General features: G+C 48.8%; 1 pseudogene; it reads right to left on the bottom strand.

Annotated features, from left to right (window-relative positions):
• LOC107160130 overlaps window positions 1-21,323 on the bottom strand; it is a 63,706-nt pseudogene that overhangs the window by 32,591 nt on the left and 9,792 nt on the right.

Here is a 21,323-nt window from a genome sequence, read left to right on the forward strand (position 1 = left end):
ACTTCAACAGGGAGACGAAGGTGGTCCTGCAGCCTGCGGCTTTGAACCTCAAACTACCTACCACCCACCTGCTGCCCCTGCGCCTCCCTTTGCTGGGGGAGAGAGAAGGAAGACAGAAACCAAAGTGCTTCTTTTAATAAAACAAAGAGCCAACCAGAGCCCCCCAGACCCTGCCCGCTGGCCCTGGCCACTCAACTGCATTGGGACTGTACCATGGGGCCTGCTGGGCTCCTCTAAACCAGCTGGGTCTAAAGCCATGACCCATGACAAATGGCCAGTTCTCCTCAGACAGGCAAGAAACCTCAACTCTGAGGTGACCTGGTCTTGACAGACAGCTACAGATGGCAAAGGGAGCAGGAATGAGACTCCCCAGGGACTTCAAAAGCGGCTTGTCCACTGGGGCAGGGGCGGGCCTCCGCCCCCTCACTTTCTCAACACAGATGTGCAGAAAAGGGACCCCACAGGCTCGCTCTGCACACCAGCTCCAAGGCTTGGTGTCAGCCAAGCTCAGCCCAGCACCTGTCAACTTTATCTTCATATAATTTGGTGGGAAAGACTGTGGGGGCCTGGAGTAAGCAGGGGTCAGGAGGCAGACACTGCAGTTCAAATCCCAGCCCAGCTGCTAGCCTGCTGGGTGGCCTTGGGCAGGCAGCCCCGCAGCCCCCAACCTGGCAGCAGCAGAGGGGGATGCTCAGAGCTTGATCCGAGGGGAGGAGGAAAGCTACACCTCCTGTGGCCACTGTGGGGAGTGAATCCAGCAACTGTCCATCATCCGAGCCTCACCTGGAACCTACCAAGTGCTTGACCCTTGCTTGCTGTTGGGCACTTGTTTTCTATGTCCTCACTGACCTCAAAGGCTTCAGTTTCATCATTGAACCTGTGACTCTCAGCCAGAAGCAAATGCACCCCCGACCCCCCATCACCCCCCCAGGACAGGACTGGCAATGTGCATGGGCAATTTGGGTGGCCAGCACAAGGGGAGCAGGGCTGCTGCTGGTAATTAGTAGGGAGAGACACAGGACACGGCTAAATGTCCTGTGACACCCCACAGCCAAGAACTACTTGGCCCACAATGACACATGGAAATCCTCTTCTCCCGAGAAGCGGGGGCAGGGGTGAGGGCTAGATGGGCCCATCCACTCGTGCTTAACCAAGCGCTCAATTAATGGGAGAAATCATCTTGAGAATTAGGTTTTAAAAATATTCAATTATGTCCATTCTACTGCGAGGACTGGCAGACTGGCAGACTGGCCCAGCCGTGGCACAGAGAAGTCCTTCATCCTGGGGCGTTGCTGCCACTATCACCTTCATTACCATGGGACACAAAGCAACAAGATGAACACAAGGCATTTTAAGGAAATATGAGCAATAAAATCTTTACTATGGACTTTTAAATAATTTATTCGTGTATGTCGTACCTCCTTGCAGATGAGATTTGTGGTAGCTAAAAAGATCCAAATAATGAATTCCCTGTGCAGATGGAGGACCAGAGCTTCTCTAATTCCTATAAACTAGCAAGTAAGGAACTGCTTGGGAACTGACAAGGAGACCTAATCCTGAGGGACAGCAGAGCCACTGAGCACACAGAACCCAATATAGAGAGCCCCCTGCTTACGGGGTCAAGTTCAAGTGAAGAGCAGGTGAGTGCAGCCAACAGGGGCTCTAGCAGGACAGTCCTACCTGAGATCCTGCTGTGGGTTTTAGCAACACACAGGGTGAAGTCAATTTTTTTAACTGTTATATACATGCATGTGTATTAAAAATAATAATTGGAAGCTTTTAATTCTATGGATGCTTCCTTTGTTGATAACCTTTAAATATTAGGATTGAAGAAACGGTCATACCACATGGCTGTGGCAAGAATGAGGTAGTCTCCACTGGTTTCCAGCAGAGATGGGTCTGGACAAGAGAGGGCCCACTCATCCTCCGGGGGTCTAGGACTGCAAAGCTTCACAGACTCGGGAAGGAACACAGCTTTAGGGTCATCTAGCAACCCACAGATCCCATTTGGGCAGAACTCTATCTCCTTAAAAAAGAGACCTCCCATGCCACCTCCAAATGCACCCTGTCCCAACTCCCCAGCCTGTGTAATGTCCTGTACCTGACCTGTCCTCCTCCTAGCAGTTAATGCCATGACCATCCCCTGTTAGTTCAAGGTCTAACACCCTCCACCAATGCAATTCCTTGAGCGCCCTTGGGCCTCCAACGACCTGACTCTTCACCAGGGTCTGTGCACCCCACTTCACCCCACCTCTCCGTGACCTCCACTCCTGCTGCCCTGTCTCCACACATGCTGCACAGGGTGCTTGAGGCCGTGAGTGTCTGGCTCCCCTTCTGTGTCAGGCACAGGGGCACAAGCATTACGAAATACACATCCAACACAAGCCCCTGATCTGAAAACCCAAAATGCTCCAGAACTTGACCTTTCTTTCTTGGTGCCAGGATGGGATCCAGAACTTTGTGCTCTACCACTGAGCCTCCCCTGCCAGCCCCGGCTCAGAGCTCTGCGAGCACCCACGATAGCTGGAGTGCAGAATTCCACACCCAACCTCAGGAAGCCGCACAAGCGACACAGTGGCACCAAAAATATTAATCAATTACGTCCAGTCCTTGACCCCAGGGGGCTCCAGCCACACCTGGGAGGGGCAGCCAGATCCCACCTACAGCCTTCACACCTGCCTACACACTGGCTGCTGGTCCCCCAACGTCACCTCCTCAGAGCTCTCCCTTGCTGGCCCATCTAAGGTGACATTGGTTTATGGCTCCCTGTGGCTGTGAGAATGTCAGATAGCAGTTCCTCCAGGCTACCAGACCCCCAGGTCACAGCCCAACACATCCTGAGCACCTATTACGTTCACCAAAGAACAAGGACTCCGCTTCTCCTCTCCTTAGGGTGGTCATGACAAGCAACAAAGACACAATAAAGACAACCAAATACCACGGTTTCATATAGAAACATCAGTGGAGTCCATCTTCATATGGTGCCCTACTACAAATAAGGCTGGGTGATCAGTGACACAAAAATATAGGGCCAGGGATGCAGCCACGTGGGAGGGCACTTGTCGGGCATGCACAAGGCCCTGGGTTCCAGGAAAGGGAAGAGGAGGAGAGGGAAAGGGAGGGGAGGGAAGGACACAGCATATTGCATCATGACACAGGAAGATGTCAAGTTGAAGGAAGTTGAAGGAAGCACTTGGGTCTCTTCCAAAGTATGCGGAATATTGTGTACTCAGGAAAAAGGCACAAAATTAAACGTTAAAATTAAAATATTGAAGAATTTCAAACAATCATATTACCAATGCTAAAGTCCAAAAGACTGACATATGACATATATTAAATCCAAGGTTCTTAAGAGGGACTGGAGGGGTAATTTTGCCCCCAGGGACATCTGGCAATAAATGTGCAGAGGCATTTTTGCCTGTTGCAATCCTGTGACGTAGGTGCTCCTGGCATCTCCAGGGAAGAGGCCAAGGAAACTGCTGGACATTGTGCAGTGCACAGGAGAGACCCCACAACAGACTTGTCCAGCCCAAATGTCAAGAGAGCTGCGGTTGAGAAACACTGCTTTAAAACATTTCCAAATGTCCTTTTGCTTTCGCAAAATTGAAAAATGAAATGTTCATTTCAATTAAACTTTGAAACAGACGCCAATCCTTTTATAAAGCCATAAATCTTGCCCAAAGGAAGAACTAATTGCCTTTGAAGTCACAAATAATTTAATCAGATTTTACACTTTGATGTACAATTCACGAGTGTGGGCTAAAACACATCATCTATTATCTCCATTTACAAAACCCTGGCCTGAGCTAAGTGCTATTCTGACTCCATGAAACATATGAGTCTTAATATTAAATTAGAAAAATGTGCCCCTCATTCTCTCCCACACACCCGGCACTGGGGTGGGTGGGAGTGGGTGGAGGACTTAATGATTCATGCTAAATGTGCAGAATTCACAAAACTTGAAAACAACTTATATGTTCAAAGGGCTGCACCTTGCACATGCTCAGGTGCCTCGGGACAGGTGAGCTGAGCGTCAGACTGACACCTGATGGTCTAGGGTGGCCTAAGAGGTGTTGGGCAAGTGCTGTTTTTAAGGGTTATTTACTAACAGAGAAACACACCTGGGGGCTGGGGATGTGGTTCAAGGGGTAGCACACTCGCCTGGCATGTGTGCGGCCCGGGTTTGATCCTCAGCACCACATACAAACAAAGATGTTGTGTCTGCTGAAAACTAAAAAAATAAATATTGAAATTCTCTCTCTCTATCTTTCTCTCTAAAAAAAATTCCTTCTTTAAAAAAATAAATAAAAACGTTAAAAAAAAAAGAAACACATCTGGAGGGGTAAAATGTCAGGTGTAGTAGCATGTACCTGTGTCACGGCTACTTGGGAGGCTGAGGTAGGAAGATCCCTTGTATTCAGAAGTCCAAGGCCAGCCTGGTTAACACAGCAAGATCCCATCTCAATAATGAAAGAAAGTGAGGCTCCAAATTAAAACAACAACAACAAAAATCCTACACTGTTTACACCAGACATGGAAACCAGGGGATCCACGAACTAAAGCAGTTCACAAATACATTTGATTCAGGATATAGAGATTTTTTTATAAAATTTGAAACAGTGGGTAAAAATTGGGGTAGTTTGCAATTGAAAAACCATTTGCAGATGCTCTTGAAATATCACCAATCTGGCAATATGAAGCCTGCTTAGCTCCCTTAGCCAGAACCAGCTGCAAGACAAGGCCCCAGTAGCTTGCTCCACATTTTGAGAGCTACAGGTCAATCAAGATCCATTAGTGAGCTATAAGCATCTCCTTTACGATGAAACAAACAAACAAAACAAAAAAAACACAGACATTAGAAATGCATCCTGTTATCAGAAGAATGAGCATGTGTGGCACTGTTGCCCAAATGTGCACACAGGCAGACGTGTGTGACAGGTCAGGACAGCTGTGTCTTGCTGCTTTCCTCACCACAGTCTCCACCACATCTGACCTATGCATCTCCATAGCAGCCTGGTCCTTGGGGGACTATTTCAAGTTTTCAGTTTAATAGTGTGACCTATAAACCTACCCCCAAAAGGCCCTAAAATAACATTGGAGGGCTGACTATGGGAGGTGGAATCATTAGTGACTTTAGTTCTTGTAATTAACAATTATCTTCCAACAAAGAAGTATTGATGACACCATGAGATGGAAAACATAGAACCACGTTCCCTGCTCCCTGACTGGTATCCCACAGTGGAGCTATGACACTGAAGGACCATTAGCCCCTAGAGGGTCGAGAGCAGGCCCCAGGGTGCTCCCCTAATACATTTTAATGTCTTGCATGGGGATCCTGAAAGCCAATATTGGTGAAGGCATCAATTCTGGCTAGGAGGCCTATAGAAATGAGAAACCAGAAAAACCACTGAGAATGAGAACCACTTTGGCCATCAAGCCTGAGGGATTCCAGGAACCTGTGAGCTAACGGCTTCCCGCTGACCAAAGAGCTTCTCAGAGAGCAAATCCAGCCCGGAGAAGGAGGGCCCATGTCTGTGCCTCTAATCCTCCAAACAAAAGGGAGATTTCCAAAGTCTCTTAGAAATTTTATAGAATAACTTATTCCAATTTGTGGCTTTGTGCTGTGACTTGCGTATTTTGTCACTGTCATAAACTATTTATATGGTTTTCCTATCCTATGACATGACAGGTCTTCTCTTTAAAGCAGGATTTTGGATAAGCCACAACTTTGTCTCCATTGTGTCGCGTGGGGGCCATTAATAGCTCCTGCTCCCTGTTAAAAAAAATGCTCCTGTCACTGGGACAGCAGAGGGCAGCAGGCTGCCATGGGAGGAAACAGGCTCTGTGCCTCCCCTGCACTCTGCAGGGCCCTCAATGGCACCCATGAGAGTTGCCCCTAACTCTCTCAGTCTGTAGAAGTGGTTGTCAAAGTTGCGCCATGGAATCTGACATGCCACCTGTTCCATGTAGCCTGCAAACTATGAGGATTTGACATTTTTAGGTGGCTGGGAGGGAAGAAGGAATTAAAAGTTCATATAAAGCATGCAAGTCACACGAAATTCAAATTCCAGTGTCCACCAACAAAGTTTTATTAGAACTCGCCCACCTCATGTCTACAGCTGCAAAATACACTTTAAGACCTAAAATAATTACTATTTGACCCCTTATAGAAACAGGGGCAATTTGTAAGATTAAAATGACTCTGGCTGGGTGGGGTGGAGCATGCCTATAATCCCAGCTACCCTGGAGGCTGAGGCAGGAGGATTGCAAAATCAAGGATTGCTCTGGGGTGCAACTCCTGCCTGGCATGGGTAAGGCCCTGCATTCGATCCCAGTGCCACCAAAACAACAACAACAACAACAACATTCTAAGTGTCATCCCTGTTTCCTACACATTGGGCTCAGGATTAGCCAAGTCCCAAGCACATATTGAGCAAGAGAGTTATAATTTAGGAAAGAATCTCTGTAGTTTAAAGGGAATCTACTGCTCTCACCTAAAACCCCAAATGATGAGGAATTCTGTCACAAAGTCTAAGGCCATTTATCCCTCTCCTTTGCCACTCCAGAAGGAAGAGAGAGGCTAAATTAAACACATTAGATGTGTTCTAATAGTACAAACTGTATTTTCTTGACATGTGGCCCAGGAGAACTAGTGGCAGTTTACACATCAACATTTTTTATTTTACTGTAGCAACTTATGTATTAACATCAGTGAACTTCATGGCATTAAGGGAAAAAAAAAAAACCAAGAAGCCATTTAAAAACAGGAGCTTACACATTTCACTTTGCATAGGCCAAAGCTGAGTTGCAGATCCAACACTCAACAATGGAACAAAGCTCCACAGAAAGTGATGGGGACTCACAGCATAGCCACCAGAACTGAAATCCCACCTTCTCAAGCTCTCTATGAAAAGTAACAGTCCGAGGGTCCAGGGGATCCAGACCATGCATGTTCTGTGAACTTTGCTTCAACAGAACCATGCATGGAATTAAAGTATGATTTTAAGGACTCTGGTCAGAAACAAGGGGACAAAAGGAAAGACCTTCTGACACTGTACACACAAGCTATGTGGCTCCAGGGACAAGACCCTACAGCTGCACTGCGAGTATGGGGAACCCCAGGGTACATGGCAGAGCTGCAGTCTGTTATAACAAAGACCCTACAGCCACCCAGCACCAATGCTCTGCCTCCCTGCGGCCATCCAGGGACAGTGAAGCAGAATCGGTGCACCTCTGAGTGCACAGCCACCAAGTCCCCATCATTATTTTACCTTTAGGGTCATTAGCAGTCTCCTGAAGAGTGGATGGCTGATCCTTCAGGACTCTCTTATCTTTAATGTTTCCACAGTCGTCATATGCTACTAAGTTCTATTGCTAGGCTCTAGTCTCCCATTGCTTATTACGATAAAAAAAAACATGAAGTGAAAATCATTTTATGGTGCAAGTGGGAAGGCGGGGCATTGACTGAAGGTGAGCACTTCAGCTCCAAGTCTAAAGCTGCTGCTCCAACTGCACATGTGCTACCCCAGAAAACACCCCAAGACATCTCAGCCTGACATTTAATAAGTGGAGATTTTACTTAAAAATCCACATTTTCCGTTTCTCTGGAAGAACATCAAGATCTGAAAGCCCCAAGGCCACATAGTTGCATGGTGGCCACGGGTGAAGTCCCTGAGATGAGGCACATGCCCTAGGTGTCCACGTCTCCACCATTCTCAACAGCTGGCTAACCAGGAACCATCATGCTGGGTACAGAAGGTTCTCTGTGCCCATATCTCAAAGGCAGAGTAACAAAAAATGAGAATACCACAATTCAAGAAAAGTAGCAAAACCACTTCCTCATGAAGGCAATGACGTTCATAGAATATTCAACACATGACCAAATTCTTTTGTGGAAGAAAGAATTTTTTCAAGTCACCATTACTTTTCTCCCTCTCACCCATTGGCCATCCCTGCTGGCATCAGTTCCCTGATCCACGTGGACAGCAGCATCAGGAGAAGTAGCAGCCAGCACTTGTGCAGCGTAGGTGTCTGGGGCACTGTCCTAAGTGCACTCCAATTCCTCTTACTTACAAGAACCTCCCAGGCACACCATTAAGATCCTCACGTTACAGAGGGGAAAACCGAATGCTAGGAGCCCGTCCAGCCCCGCCTCTGGTCTGGGCCTCGGTTCTGCGTTCAAGGCCCTTATTTCGCTGCCAGCCCCTCCCCCAACAGGAGCCCTTTCCCTCGCCCACGTAGCCTTGGGTCCCCTGTCCCGCCCGTCCCCCGCCCGGGACTGACCGGTGCTCTTGTCCAGGAAGTCCACGGACTCCTCGCTGGCGCTGAAGTGGCTGGAGGTGGCCTTCTTGTGGGCATCCTGCTCCACGTCGGAGTCCGTGTGCACCGAAGAGTTGGTGCTCAGGGGCGAGCATGGCATGTCCAGCAAAGAGATGAGGCAGCCCGAGCCGGCGCCCAGCAGGGGCTTGCTCATGAGGATCTTGGGCGAGGCCGTTGTGTAGAAATTGAGCTTGACCTTCTCCTGCTTGTCCCTCTTGGCCTGCCCTCACTGGGGTTGGCGGGATCCAGCAGCATCTGGTACTGGCTTTTGGGCATGTAGGTTGTCCTGAAGGGAGAGTAATTAAAGACCCCGAACTTCCTGCGGATGTTCTCTACGTAGACCTCCATCTCCTGCATGGCGCTGTTGAAGATGCTTTTAGTCTTTTTCACAGAAAAGGGAATTTCTTTAGACATGAGGTAGCAATTATTTATTGGAACCCAGGCCCTGGGAAGGCAAAAGAGAAAGAAAGTTCAAGTCAAATTTAGTGATTTGCAAGGCTTTTTTTCTTTTTTCTTTCTGAATACAAACCAAATTAGCCTAGCATGTTTGCCAAGATTCTTAAGTGCTTATTCTCTTTTTAAATAAATGACTTGGTTTCAATGTTTAATTAATGATCCAATTAACAGGCATGTTCTGCCACAAGGACAGAACACAGAACAGCATAACTCAGCAAAGATAGTAAAAGGCTCGACAGTCTTAGACATTTTAATCCATTAAACACACACACACACACACACACTAAATCCCCTGTGGTTTTTACCTGGTAGAGAATTAAAAATAAAAGTTACTGCATTCCTCCAATGTACCACCAAAAAGGGTATTCCCCAGGTCTCCCTCAACTGTACATGGACTCAAACAGCTTTCTTATTGCTATTCTAAAAGGGACTAGGACTTCAGAAACCCATATTCCTCGGTTCTGCGTTCAAGGCCCTTATTTCGCTGCCAGCCCCTCCCCCAACCTCCTAGAAGGAGGTTCATGTTTGTGAATTTGAGATAATTCACAAGGGAAAATCACTGCAAAGCAGCCCTCCAAGCCTTCAGGTCTGCAACCTCCAGTCCCATCTTCCCAGCATCCATGCCCCACGGCCCAGCACACTCTGCACAGACCCCTGATAGCAAGGGGGAAAAAAGAAAAAAAACTGTGGCTGCTTCACAGAACCAGCGAGCCGCGTGGCTGCAGGAGGGGGTTGGCACACCTGAATAGACACTGTGGGTGATGGCACACGGGGACCTCAGAACACAGCCTGCAGCACTTTTGATGACCCAGCTCAAGAGGTTATAACTGCTAAGTGGTGGGAATAAGGTCTTCTAGGGCATCTCTCTGGGTTTCACACACAGGAGCTCAATCCAGGTATAAACCAAGGAGAAGCCAAGTGAGTGCTGGGAGCAGATGCCTGCACCTGCTCCCAGGGAGAATCGGACACCTACTATCTGCCAGACACCTACTCCCTGCAGTGCAGAGCATCAGGAGCAGGACCTGGACCAAGAGTCCCCGCCTTCTCATGCTTTGAAAAGAAGCAAATCTGTGGGCTTCTAGCATTACCTCTCCCACTCGTCCACAGTCCACCCTGAAGTCCTGTTCTTTAAGAGGAAGTAAAGCCATAAGTGGGGGTGGGATGGAGCACACAGGTGCCTTATTGCCACTCTTGGCTTCTGACAATATCGACTTGTGACAGAAACCAAAAGTGAAAAACCCTAAAATGTCCATCTGTCTCTGAGTGTCAGAAATGACCAGCCACCTTCCTGCTGAGGCCTGAAGACTTACCTCCCTCAGGATCGGGGAGGGCTAGGAGGAGACCATGGCCTCTCTCCAGTTGTGCTCGGGCTGGACAGGGCGGATCTGATAGGAGGTGAAGTCCCCAAGGCCTCTCCAGTGGAGCAGACACAGTGGACCTGAGCCAAGGGCCAGGCACTACCAGGGACTCCTGAGCCTGCAGCCACATCTTGTGACCCTGTTTCTGCCCAGACTTTTGCTTGCTTCGAGTACATAACTGTCTCCTCCCAAGTTCCTAGGTGTCTTCAAAGGGGCCTTGGGAAACTGCTTCTTTCCTTCAAAACAAGCCTAGAAAATATTTAAAGAGAAATTAGATCTGCTTTACTATATAAAGTCTCTGGGAGAGGACGTGTCATGAGAGGTCCCGAGCAGCACCCTACAGAGCCCAAGGGCTAGAGTTAAACTCTCATGGTTCTAGCCAGTCTGGTTACATGCTAGCTGAGTCACCTGGGCAAAGCATTGACCTAGCTGGGCCCCATGTTCTTATCAGTAGAACAGATAAAAGCAACTTACAAAAACAAAAATATAACCCCCCCCAAAAATAACTTAAAATAATGCCTAGTGCACAGGCAGTACTCAATTAATGTTAGCTTAAAAAGAAATTCTGAGCCAGGTGCACACCTTTAATGCCAGCTGGGCTGGGGAGGCTGAGGCAGGAGGATCACAAGTTCAAAACCAGCCTCAGCAATTTAGAGAGGTGCTAAGCAACTCAGTGAGACCCTGTCTCTAATAAAATACGAAATAGGACTAGGGATGTGGCTCAGTGTTAAGTGCCCCTAAATTTAATCCCTAGTAACTCCCCAAAAAAAGAAAAAAAATCTGAAAGTATTTAATAAAATAGTTCTTTGTTCATTGTTGTTGTTGTTGTCATCTAGTCTTTTTTTTTTAAAACAGATCCTGATATATTACCCAGGCTGACCTTGAACTCTTAGGTTCAAGACAGCCTCCAGCTTTAGCCAAGTAGCTGGTATGACAGGCCAGCGTCACCACTCCCAACCCAGTTCCTAAGTTTTTAACTTGGCTGTGCATGTGTAGGTCTATCATAAAACTTAAAACACACACACACACACACAAGAAAATTCTTCTAAAAGACAAAAGGCACACATGGGACTCGAGGAACATTCCTGGAGTCGGGCAGGAGGCCCCCAGTCCCATGCCAGCACTCACTAAGCTGACAGGAGCTGCGCGCTGAGTACTCCCTCCCCTGACCTACTTCACTTGGACGTGTTCAGGCTTATGTTTTGGCTCCTCCACCCCAACATGAGTTCCCCGAGCAAAGGACAGTATGTTGGCCTCTGGTGCACCTCTTAACTCTCTGAGAAAGGGACAGTGCATTGGTCTCTGGTGCACCTCTGAGCTCCCGAAGCAGGGGACAGTGCATTGGCCTTTGTGCCAATGAGCCTGGTCCCACCAGAGCAGCTGTCCGTGAGCCTGCCCCCCTGTGCCTGCCTCTAGGGAGGCAGCAACTCTTCCTGGAAAGAGGGACTCCCCTGGGGAGAACCTCCCTAGCAGGCATGAAAGGTGGCTGTCAGGACACAGGACACAGGATGCTGGTCATTTCTGACACTCGGAGAACAGCTGGACATTTTAGGGTTTTTCTGTCACTGCAGCACTGTGGATGGTCTTTACCAAACCCCCTGCTTGGGCCCCCCTCACCCAAGTTAAAACCAACAGGGCAACACAGTCACTCTACAGGGGTAGAGGGCACTAAAGACGCTCAAAGGGGCAGGGAAGTTTCACCACCTAACACAAAGTGCTTGGCTCCCCGATGGCTCCCACCTAGAACCAAAGACTGAACCTGCAAGCTCTGGGGACAGCCTCTGCCCACTGGGGAGCAAAGCCCACACTCTTCCTTCTAGCAACCTAAGCCACTCTCAGCGGATGACTGGCAAGGGAAGGACCAAGAGGTCTCTGCAGGATGGTCCCAGAAGAGGGAGCTGGATGATTGACTCAGTTCCTGGTGCACTTGCTATGTGTGGCAAGCACTGCTATCCCTGTCACCTACATTCCAGTGCAGGTCCCCACACTGTGCCAGCCTACAGAATAGGAATCCTAAATCACCAAGACCGCTCACTTTCCCACGCTCTGATCAGGACGTGGGATCAACAGGCTGCCACGGATTCTTCCAGCTCTTCAAATAAGAACAAGTCCTGCCCAACCCTGGGACCCGGTCTCCCACCATCCTCTCCTCCCTACTCCCTGTTCTAATCACACACCAGGTCCACCCTTCCCTACCTGAGCCTCTGCTCTTGCTGCTCACTCTACCCAAACCTTTGCACCAGGCCCACCACCACCTCCTGATGGAGATGGCTAGCCCAACAGACTCCTGGGTGTGACCCATCTTCCCAGCGATGATGTCTGCCTGCCTGTTCACTCCCGTGTCCCCAGCACCCAGCACCCAGGCTGAGCAGGCTCCAAATGTATACTTCTTTGAATGAAAATTTAATAAAAGAATTTCCAGCAGATTTCCAACAAGAGCCATTAAAATCCAAATATGATACCTCCTATCAAACTCAGTACCCTATCAAAGAATTTCCATCTGGTCTCCTGACAAAGCACTGTTGGGATTCCTAATAAGAAAGTGAGTTACTTTGGAATTCACACTGTTCTTTTATCTGCAAGACCTCAAGCAAAATTTCAAAATTCAAACTGCATTTTCTGTGCATCCCATGTGGGGTATAATATGTGCTGCGTGTATTTAAGCAGACTCCCCTATGCACTCTCCAAACTGCAGGGGCAGGGGCAGTCTGGCATGTGCCTCATTTAACCCTAAGGGAACTTGCCAGGAGAGGACTGCAATATAAACCTGCCCATCCCTGTCTACCTGTTGTTCTGAGTGCAGGGGCTCTGCCCTGAAGGGAACTGCTATTAGCTGAAAGGCACTTCCCGGTGTGTGGTGGAAATGGGGAGGGAGAGATGCTGGGAGGGGAGGCTCACACCTGTCAAAACAGCAGCCCCTGGTAATTTCCAGAGAAAAGGGAACAGGAGGGAACTACCCAGCAGGATGATAAGAGATTCATTTACCAGCAATCTGGGAAAATACATCTGATTCCTGAAAGCATTATTTTGAAAAGCAATTTGCACAGAGATTTAATTTACGATGGAAAAAATAAAAAAAATTGAAAAGGACGGCAGCACTTAAAATAGCCCGGGAATTCATTCCGATGCCAGTTAGATCAACAAATCCACTAAAGTAAGATATTTTCTAATGTACCTGGAAAAAAACTGAAGCCCACACATTATCAGGCTTAACACAGCACAGGAAAACCTTTTCTACTACGAGATCAAGGGTTGGTATCACGACAGTAAGCAAATCACAGCCATACCAGTGAACAACAAGAGGAAAAATCAGCTTTTAAAAATGGTAATAATAATAAAAATAATAGTGATACCCCCCACCTCTTTTCTTATCCAATGACAGTGTCAAAGGTTCGGTGAAGCTACATATTCAAAGCCTGTTTTTAACGCCCACCTGTTGTGTTATCCAAAGAAATGGGCATCGACCTGCCTGTCCTTATCCCTCAGGGCTTTTGCAGGCCAAAATGGAAACCCCTTCAGTTTTGCCCAGACCAATGGATGTGGATTGCTCTAGAAGAAAAACAGAACCCAGAGTTGGCACACATTTGGCAGTGAGACACACTTCCCAGCTGGGGAGGGCGAGAAAGCCGGGAGAAGGCAGCCACAGAGGCCCCGGTGGAGTTCCCTAGAGAGGGGGGCCATGGTGCCTGCACAGAACTGGGGAGGGCTCCAATGGGGAGGGGACAGAATCCGAGGACAACAAAACCAGGCTGGAGTCCTGGCTCTGCTGTCACCTGGACGGCTCTGAGCAAGGCACTCCCCTTCCTGCACCACACAGAGCCCTGATGCCCGCTCCCCCCCTCCAAAGTGTGGGCTGATGTGCCCTGTGCCAGCACAGAGGGCAGCAGAGGCTGTTTATTCTTTTCATTTTTTAAATATTTTTATTTGTAGATGGACATAATACCTTTATTTTGTTTATTTAGTTTTTTTATGTGGTGCTGGGGATAGAACCCAGGGCCTCACAGGTGCTAGGCAAGTGCTCTACCACTGAGCCCCAGCTATCAGGTGTTTATCTCCAAAGGCCCGAAGGGACATAGGCACATTTTGATTCTCCCTTCACTTGCCTGGTCATGCCCCTCCAGCCCTCCATCCCCACCCCCTCTATCCACCTCACACCACTTCTCTCTGCAAAATACCATCTGACATGCACAAGGCCCTGGCTTTCACCTCCAGCATCACAGAGGGAAAAAATAAACACCACTTTGGAAATTCAGATCCACAGTGAGAAACCAAGGTGTCTTTAGATCCTGCAAGAACCATGATTTGTTCTCTCCTCAGATGCCACCAAGGTACTCGGTTCTTCCAAGGAAACTAAGGCCACTTGCGCTGAAGATCTCACTTCACCTTGCAGCCTGCCATGGCCTCTTTCCCTGAGATGGCATCTACTCTGCCCTCATCCTTCAGGAGGACAAGGTGACTATCACAGAGGATAAGATCAATACCCTTGTTGAGGCAGGTGGTGTAAATGTTGAATCTTTTTGGCCTGGTTTGTCTGCAAAGGTCCTGGCCAATGTCCACACTGGAGAGCTGCATTTGCAATGTCAGGGCTGGTGGGTGCGCTGTAGCAGCAGGTGCTGTGTCAGCAGGAGGTCCCTCCCCTCCATCCCTCTGCCCCAGAGAAGAAAATGGAAACCAAGAATCCAAGGTTCAAGCATAGGCTTTGGTTTTTTTGACAGCTCTTAACATTTTCAATAAAAAGCTGAACTTTGGTCTTTGCTAATTAAAAAAAAAAGGAAAGAAAGAAAAAAATACCACCATGGACTAGAGAGTCTATAACATTAATCCATGAGAGATTTCTAACATTCTTAAAACAGGCCCAAGAAGATTTGTGGATGACACACTCATCAACATTCACAAAACTCTCAGCATTATTCATGCACCCTGTGACCCACATCATGCATGTCCTGTCCCCCCACATCCCACATTCCACACCTCCCCCTGCCTGTATCCCATATTCCTTCTGAATTCCCTTTGACTCTGGGTTCTGCAATTCTCCTGGATTAACTAGTTCTCGAACACGAACAGCCTAGGAGGCTTATTCTATCTAGGTTATTTTATCAGTAAAAACACATATTAAAACTTCATCCAAAGTTTCGTCTCCTAAGCCCCCTGGAGAAGTCTGAGCCATCAAAGACAGAGTTCAGAAAATGAAATAAGGAAAGTAACTCCAACTTACACAAGGCTCAAAAAACCAGTTATCTCATTTTTGGCAAGCAGCTAGATAACATTCTGGACATACTTCAATTTCATTCATCTGTAAAACAAAAATACATTAGAATATGTCAACCAGGAGCCTCACATCTGGGACGCCTTCATAAATGCTTGATGGTTTCTTTTTAAAGTGTTTATGCTTTTATTTGAATGTCCAGGGATTTTTTTTTTTTTTTTTTTTTGGTGATTTGGCTGTTTGCTGGATTTGGTTTTTAAGACAGGGTTCTTGCTGTGTTGCCCAGGCTGTCCCTGATCCCTGGGCTCAAGGGATCCTCCCACCCCTGAGGAGCTGGGACTGTAGGCTCACACACATAGTTTGCTTAATGATTTTAATGATTTGGGCCACAGTGGGAACACCTTGGAAATAGATCCAATCTTGGCACCACCATCACATTATGGACCAAGGACACCCCAGGTATCCAGCCTGGACTCTCGCCCCACAACAGCGCATTCCCCATGTGGGACCCAGAGCCGCAGAAATCTGAACTTGCTTCAAAAGCTTCCACAGACTTCCCCGCACTGGGTCTGCAGGCAGGTTCCTCACCCCTCTCCCACCCCAGGAACTTGGCAAGGTCTGAGGCATTTTGGATTGTCACACCTGGGGGGTGCTGTTCCCTGGACCAAGAGTTCCCAGTCCCCAAATACCAGTCATGCCAATTTGAGAAACTAACAATGAAACTTAAATGCCTGAAGCACCTCAAGGTCACATGCACCCTGGACTCAGCTCCCCTGGTACCAGCGATGCTCTCCAAGCCCTTCCGGCTGCTCTGTCCCCCAACACACCATGCTCCACTTCCATTTCTAATCATGCCATCCTTACTTTATTTCCAGTGACAACAACCCCAAAATCAAACTCCTTTCCTGTCCCTTTCCTGCAGAATACAGCACACTTCTCAAGTAACTTCCGGACTCAGAATATACAGCCAGGAAGTTCCTTGATCCAACTTCACTGCCACCATTTCCTAGCTCCATATTCCCTGATTCTCCCCTCTTCTTTGGAAGGAAAAGGGTGCCATTGGTATCCAATCCCAGGGTTAATAAAAAACACGGAATGAGCCAGATGACACAGTATCCACACAAGTGAACAGCTGTCGAAGACTTGAGGACTGGTGGCCTTCTGAGTGCTCGCTGAGGATCGACTCAACAATGCCCAACGAGGGGAGATTTTTGTTATCACCATTTTTCAGGAGGAGAAAATGAGGCCCAGAGAAGTTGAGGAACCTGTCCAAGGGCCCAGCACCAACGTGGCTGGGTCAGGAAGTAAACCCAGGCAACCAGGCTCCAAAGCCCTGAAGCTCCCCCACTGCATGGTGAGCTGCTGCTACTCTCTTCCATGTCAGCAGCCCCGATTTTCTCTTTATCACCTATCACCATGCCAGGGGCCACTTACTGTAAACCGATTGACTTAACAGGTGACCAAAGACATGAGTAATGAAGGGAGGGGTCATCTCCTCCCACTCCACTCAGCTGCTGGGCTCTTCCAGAGGCACACCACACACAGCCACGTGTCATCCAACAAAGGCAAACTGGTGACCACAGTGAGGGAAGACCACCTCCCCGCTGTCAGCTCCTGAGCTGCTGTGTGAGGTGTAACAGCTCTTCTGGAAGACAACCAGGAAGCATCTACCTAGCCCTCTGCCCTGTTCACATCCTCCAACCTGGTCACTGTGTATCTAAACATTGTGCAAAGTGACCATCAGAAGCAGATGGGACACCCCAAGCCGGAGGGGCAACGGCATGCATTGTCACCTTAGGTAAAGTGCTGTCACAAGTAGGTTCCACTCAAATGACAAAAAAAATGTCCGTGGATACTACACAGCCATGAAAAATTTAGTTCTTCCCATTGTTCAATTACCCAGAAAATAGATAGTACTTGAACTTCAAGTGAAAAGGCAGTTTAGAAAATCTTACTTTCTCTCTCTGTGGACACGCACAGAAGCACGTGCCTCATGGATGCTCCCCAGCCATCCCAGGCAGTTCCGCTTAGGAAGGAAGGGACAGACGCACAAAGGTGGGTCTTGGCTTCTATTCTTACAAAGGGATCTGGTAAAGAATGTCACTCCCTGTCACTCTGGTTGCCATCTTGTCCCACCACACCGAGTCTCACAGCTCACAGACCCAAGAGGTCCAGCACAGCCTGTGGGGGTCCGTAGGACAGCTTCTCCAGGACACCCTGGCCACCCTATGGAACCTTTCACCCAAACCTCATCTTTAGGAGGACAGAAAGGACACTGACTCCAAGCCACAGGCTGTGCAGCCAGGGCCAGACACAGAGAGCTCTAGTGACAACCAGGAAAAGACCTCAGGTGGTGGCCAGGACCTCAGGGAGAAAACCAAAGAGGAGCATCCTCTCCCTGAGGCCACCAGGAGGCAAAGGTGCTCATCACACTGCAGCCCCTCTCTTGTCGCCTTCACTTCCTTCAAGAGACAGGTCAACCAAGCCCACGGTGGCCACAGCCCCCCACTGTGCCTTCAGATCCCAGCACCCTGCTCTGGACGCATCTACAGGTCAGCGGGAAACACATACCTCATGTTCACAGATTTTGATGACTACTTTTGCTATTTGCGTCAATTTGTGATTTCCTAGGGCAATAAGAAAATAGGATTAATTCTACCAGAAACACTGTAACACCCCATCTTGCAATTAGATGTCCCCTGACAACATTTAGCTCGCTTTCCTCCAGCAGCTGACCAAAGTTTCTGCTTTCTAATGTCAGTTCCAATTATCCGCCCTTCAAGACCAACCAGTCTTTGATGCCTCAAGGTCATCTCCAAAACCAAGCGACTGGTATGGCTTTCCCCAGATCATGGATTAATATCTGAAAAAGGTTTTGATCTTCTACAGGCTCAAAAGTCCTGGAGAGGAGCCTTACTGTACCTGTCATCCCAGACTGCAGCAACCCAAGAAGGCAGTGGGGACGTCACCACGTGGCTGGGCCAGGGGTTTCCAAAGAGTCCTCCAGGAGCCACAACAGCAAGCAGGGAAGAGTGTTCAAGCTCAATTATCAACTAAGGCAAGGTCAGGTTCTTCCACCAGGACACTCATAACAAAGCAGAGACCTGGACAGGTCTAACCCAATTCCTTACCTTTCCTCTAAAGCAGGGGATGAGGTGGTTAAAAAATCATGTTTTCTTTGACCCTTAGAATGTTTTCAGAAGTTTTACATTTGTTGACAAAGAGATTTCTCTCTCTCTCTCTCTCTCTCTCTCTCTCTCTCTCTCTCTCTCTCACACACACACACACACACACACACACACACATACACACACGCGACCTAGATATCCAACTCCTTAAGTCTGATGACCCTGTAATCAACAAGCCCCGGGAGCTACCAACAGCAGCCTCTCCAAACAACCAGGAGTCCCTTCTCCCCTCACCCCACTGGCCATCCCTGTGGCTGCTGGTCTTCTCCTTCACCCTGACCCCACTCACTCTCTCACATGCTCGATGGGCCACTCTGTGCTCACTGCCCAGTGCCTCCCCTTTCTCCCGGCCCTGCGGCTGAGGAGTTGACAATGCAGTATGCAGACTCCTGCTCAGGGAGCTCCCCTGGAATGCTGGCTGAGGGTCTGCACTTGGCCACTCATTCACAGGGAACAAGAGGCAGACCCACCCTTGGAGGAGTCACCTCTGGGTGCAGAGATCAAGCACATACAAACAGCACCACTTGGGAATTGTGGTGATGCAGCCAAGCCAGTCGAGAGCCCAGGACAGAGACCTCCAATGGCCTGGGGCCTCAGGGAAGGAGTCTTAGAGGCCAAAAGGCTGAGTCACAGGGAAGGCCAGGGAGGCAGAGGCAGGTGGAAGGTCAGCAGCAGGTACCACCCAGCACAAGCACAAGCTGATCTGCAGACCAGGGCACCAGGTGGGCTGGACAGGGAGACCTGCCCAGCCAGAGGCAGACAGAAAAGAACCTTAAGGAAGGTGCCCAGAGGAAAATCAGTGGAAATTCTCCTCTGTTCTGGCCAGAAGGCTCCATCCTCCAAATCCACGAACACAACGGTTAGCACTAGATCCAGCACATCAAGGATGCCGGCAGTGAGCCACAGAGTGCAACAGCCCAGCTTCTGAGTGAACAGTCGGGGGGTTTCACCCCAACACACAAATCACTGTGAAGTTCATGAAATGATGACTCAGTTCCTGGCCATGGCAAAAAGGCAAATTAAAACCCCTGGTGACATAGGAGACATTTCAAGTCACCCAAGAATGGCCAGGTCAAAAAGCTAGGCAGGGCCAGGACAGCACATGCCCGCCCGTGGAGCACACTGACATGAGCCCTATGCACACACACTGGGACAAGAGTGCTGTTGAATCTAAGATGACCCACTCGATGGTCCAGCACCAGACAGCCAAGAGCCACAGGCACAACTGCCCAGACCAAGGGCACCACAGGAGTCCCCTGCAGCTTCCTCCACAACAACCCAAAGACGGAACCCAAAGATGGAGACCACAGGATCATCCATCATTAACCAGGGGAAGAGACCAACTTAAGAGTGCTGACCACGCAAAAGATCACCTGGCAACAACAAAGGCACAATTCTCGGTCACCCCAAATCCCATTGCAGGGTATGTGCCCTGACACCGAGAGCACCCCCAACCCATCCATCTGGAACTCTAGGCCACCGAGGGAGAGTGGAGCTCCAGCAGAAACAGGAGGCGAACTGGAAAGCCTCCACCTGACCTGAGGTGTGGCCCTGCGCCTGTCCAAGTCACTGAACGTGCTCATGAACCTGTGCATTTCCCTGACATTTCTACCTCCTTTCAATTATGGAGTTTGGAGATGACCATCAGAGCACAAACCACGCATCACTGAGCTGTGGACGTCGGCTCATGCCTTACCATGCAGGTCGCACTGGCCCCGTTCACACGCCACGGCCATGCGCACACAGTGTCCTCGGTCCCCTGAAGCCTGATGCTCGACTCTGCAGCCCAGTTTTTTGCGAGGGGCAGCAGAGCGTGCACCAGGAGCAGGGTGCCATCTCCGGGCGCCACGCGGCCACTCACCCCCGTTATAAATGATGAAGTTGTGCAAGATCCACTTGGTGTCAGCTAGGAAGACCTCCGTGCAGCCGTACATTTTCTTTTCAGCGTTCTGGGAAGAGAAGCCATGGGGAACAGTAAGCAGTGCCTCCACACCCAGCAGAACCACCTGCCCCTCACACCATCCTCTCACCACCACTTGGCAAATTGATTAAGGCTCGTCCACTCATTTCCCATGATCCTGGGAGATCTATGACCCTATATTTAAAAATGCACCACTGAGTTCATCACAGGAACTTGAATTTTCTCATCTTAACACTGCTGTCATTTGTTAAGAGGTTCCTTCCAAGAAGAGGTCGATTTCTCTATTTTTATTTATTATTAAGACAGGTCTCACATGAGCCTCCTGAAAACTCAAGGAAGCACACATCACCATCCCCACTTCACACAACACTATGCCAACAGTATGAAAGATGTATTCCTTTCTACTAGGGAAGAACCCAGGGGCACCCTACCACTCAGCCACATCCCCAGTCCTTCTTTTCATTTTTTATATCATGTTGAGTCTGGGTCTCACTAAGTTGCTGAGGCTGGCCTTGAATTTGCAATCCTCCTGCCTCAGCCTCCTGAGTCACTGGGATATCGAGCATGCACCAACACAACCAGTAATGTGTCCTCTTCATAGATACTTTTTTTTAATTTTTTTTTTATTTTTTAATTTTTTAAGTGGGTTGTTCAAAACATTACAAATTTCTTGACATATCATATTCGACACTTTGATTCAAGTGGGTTATGAACTCCCACCTTCACCCCATACACAGATTGCAGAATCACCTCAGTTACACATCCATTGATTTACAAATTGCCATACTAGTGTCTGTTGTGCTCCGCTGCCTTTCCCATCCTCCGCCCTCCCCCCTCCCCACCTCTCCCCTCCCCTCCCCTCCTCTCTCTCTACC

Source organism: Marmota marmota, unplaced genomic scaffold (genome assembly GCF_001458135.2).
Source record: "Marmota marmota marmota unplaced genomic scaffold, marMar, whole genome shotgun sequence".
NCBI classification, from domain to species: domain Eukaryota; kingdom Metazoa; phylum Chordata; class Mammalia; order Rodentia; family Sciuridae; genus Marmota; species Marmota marmota.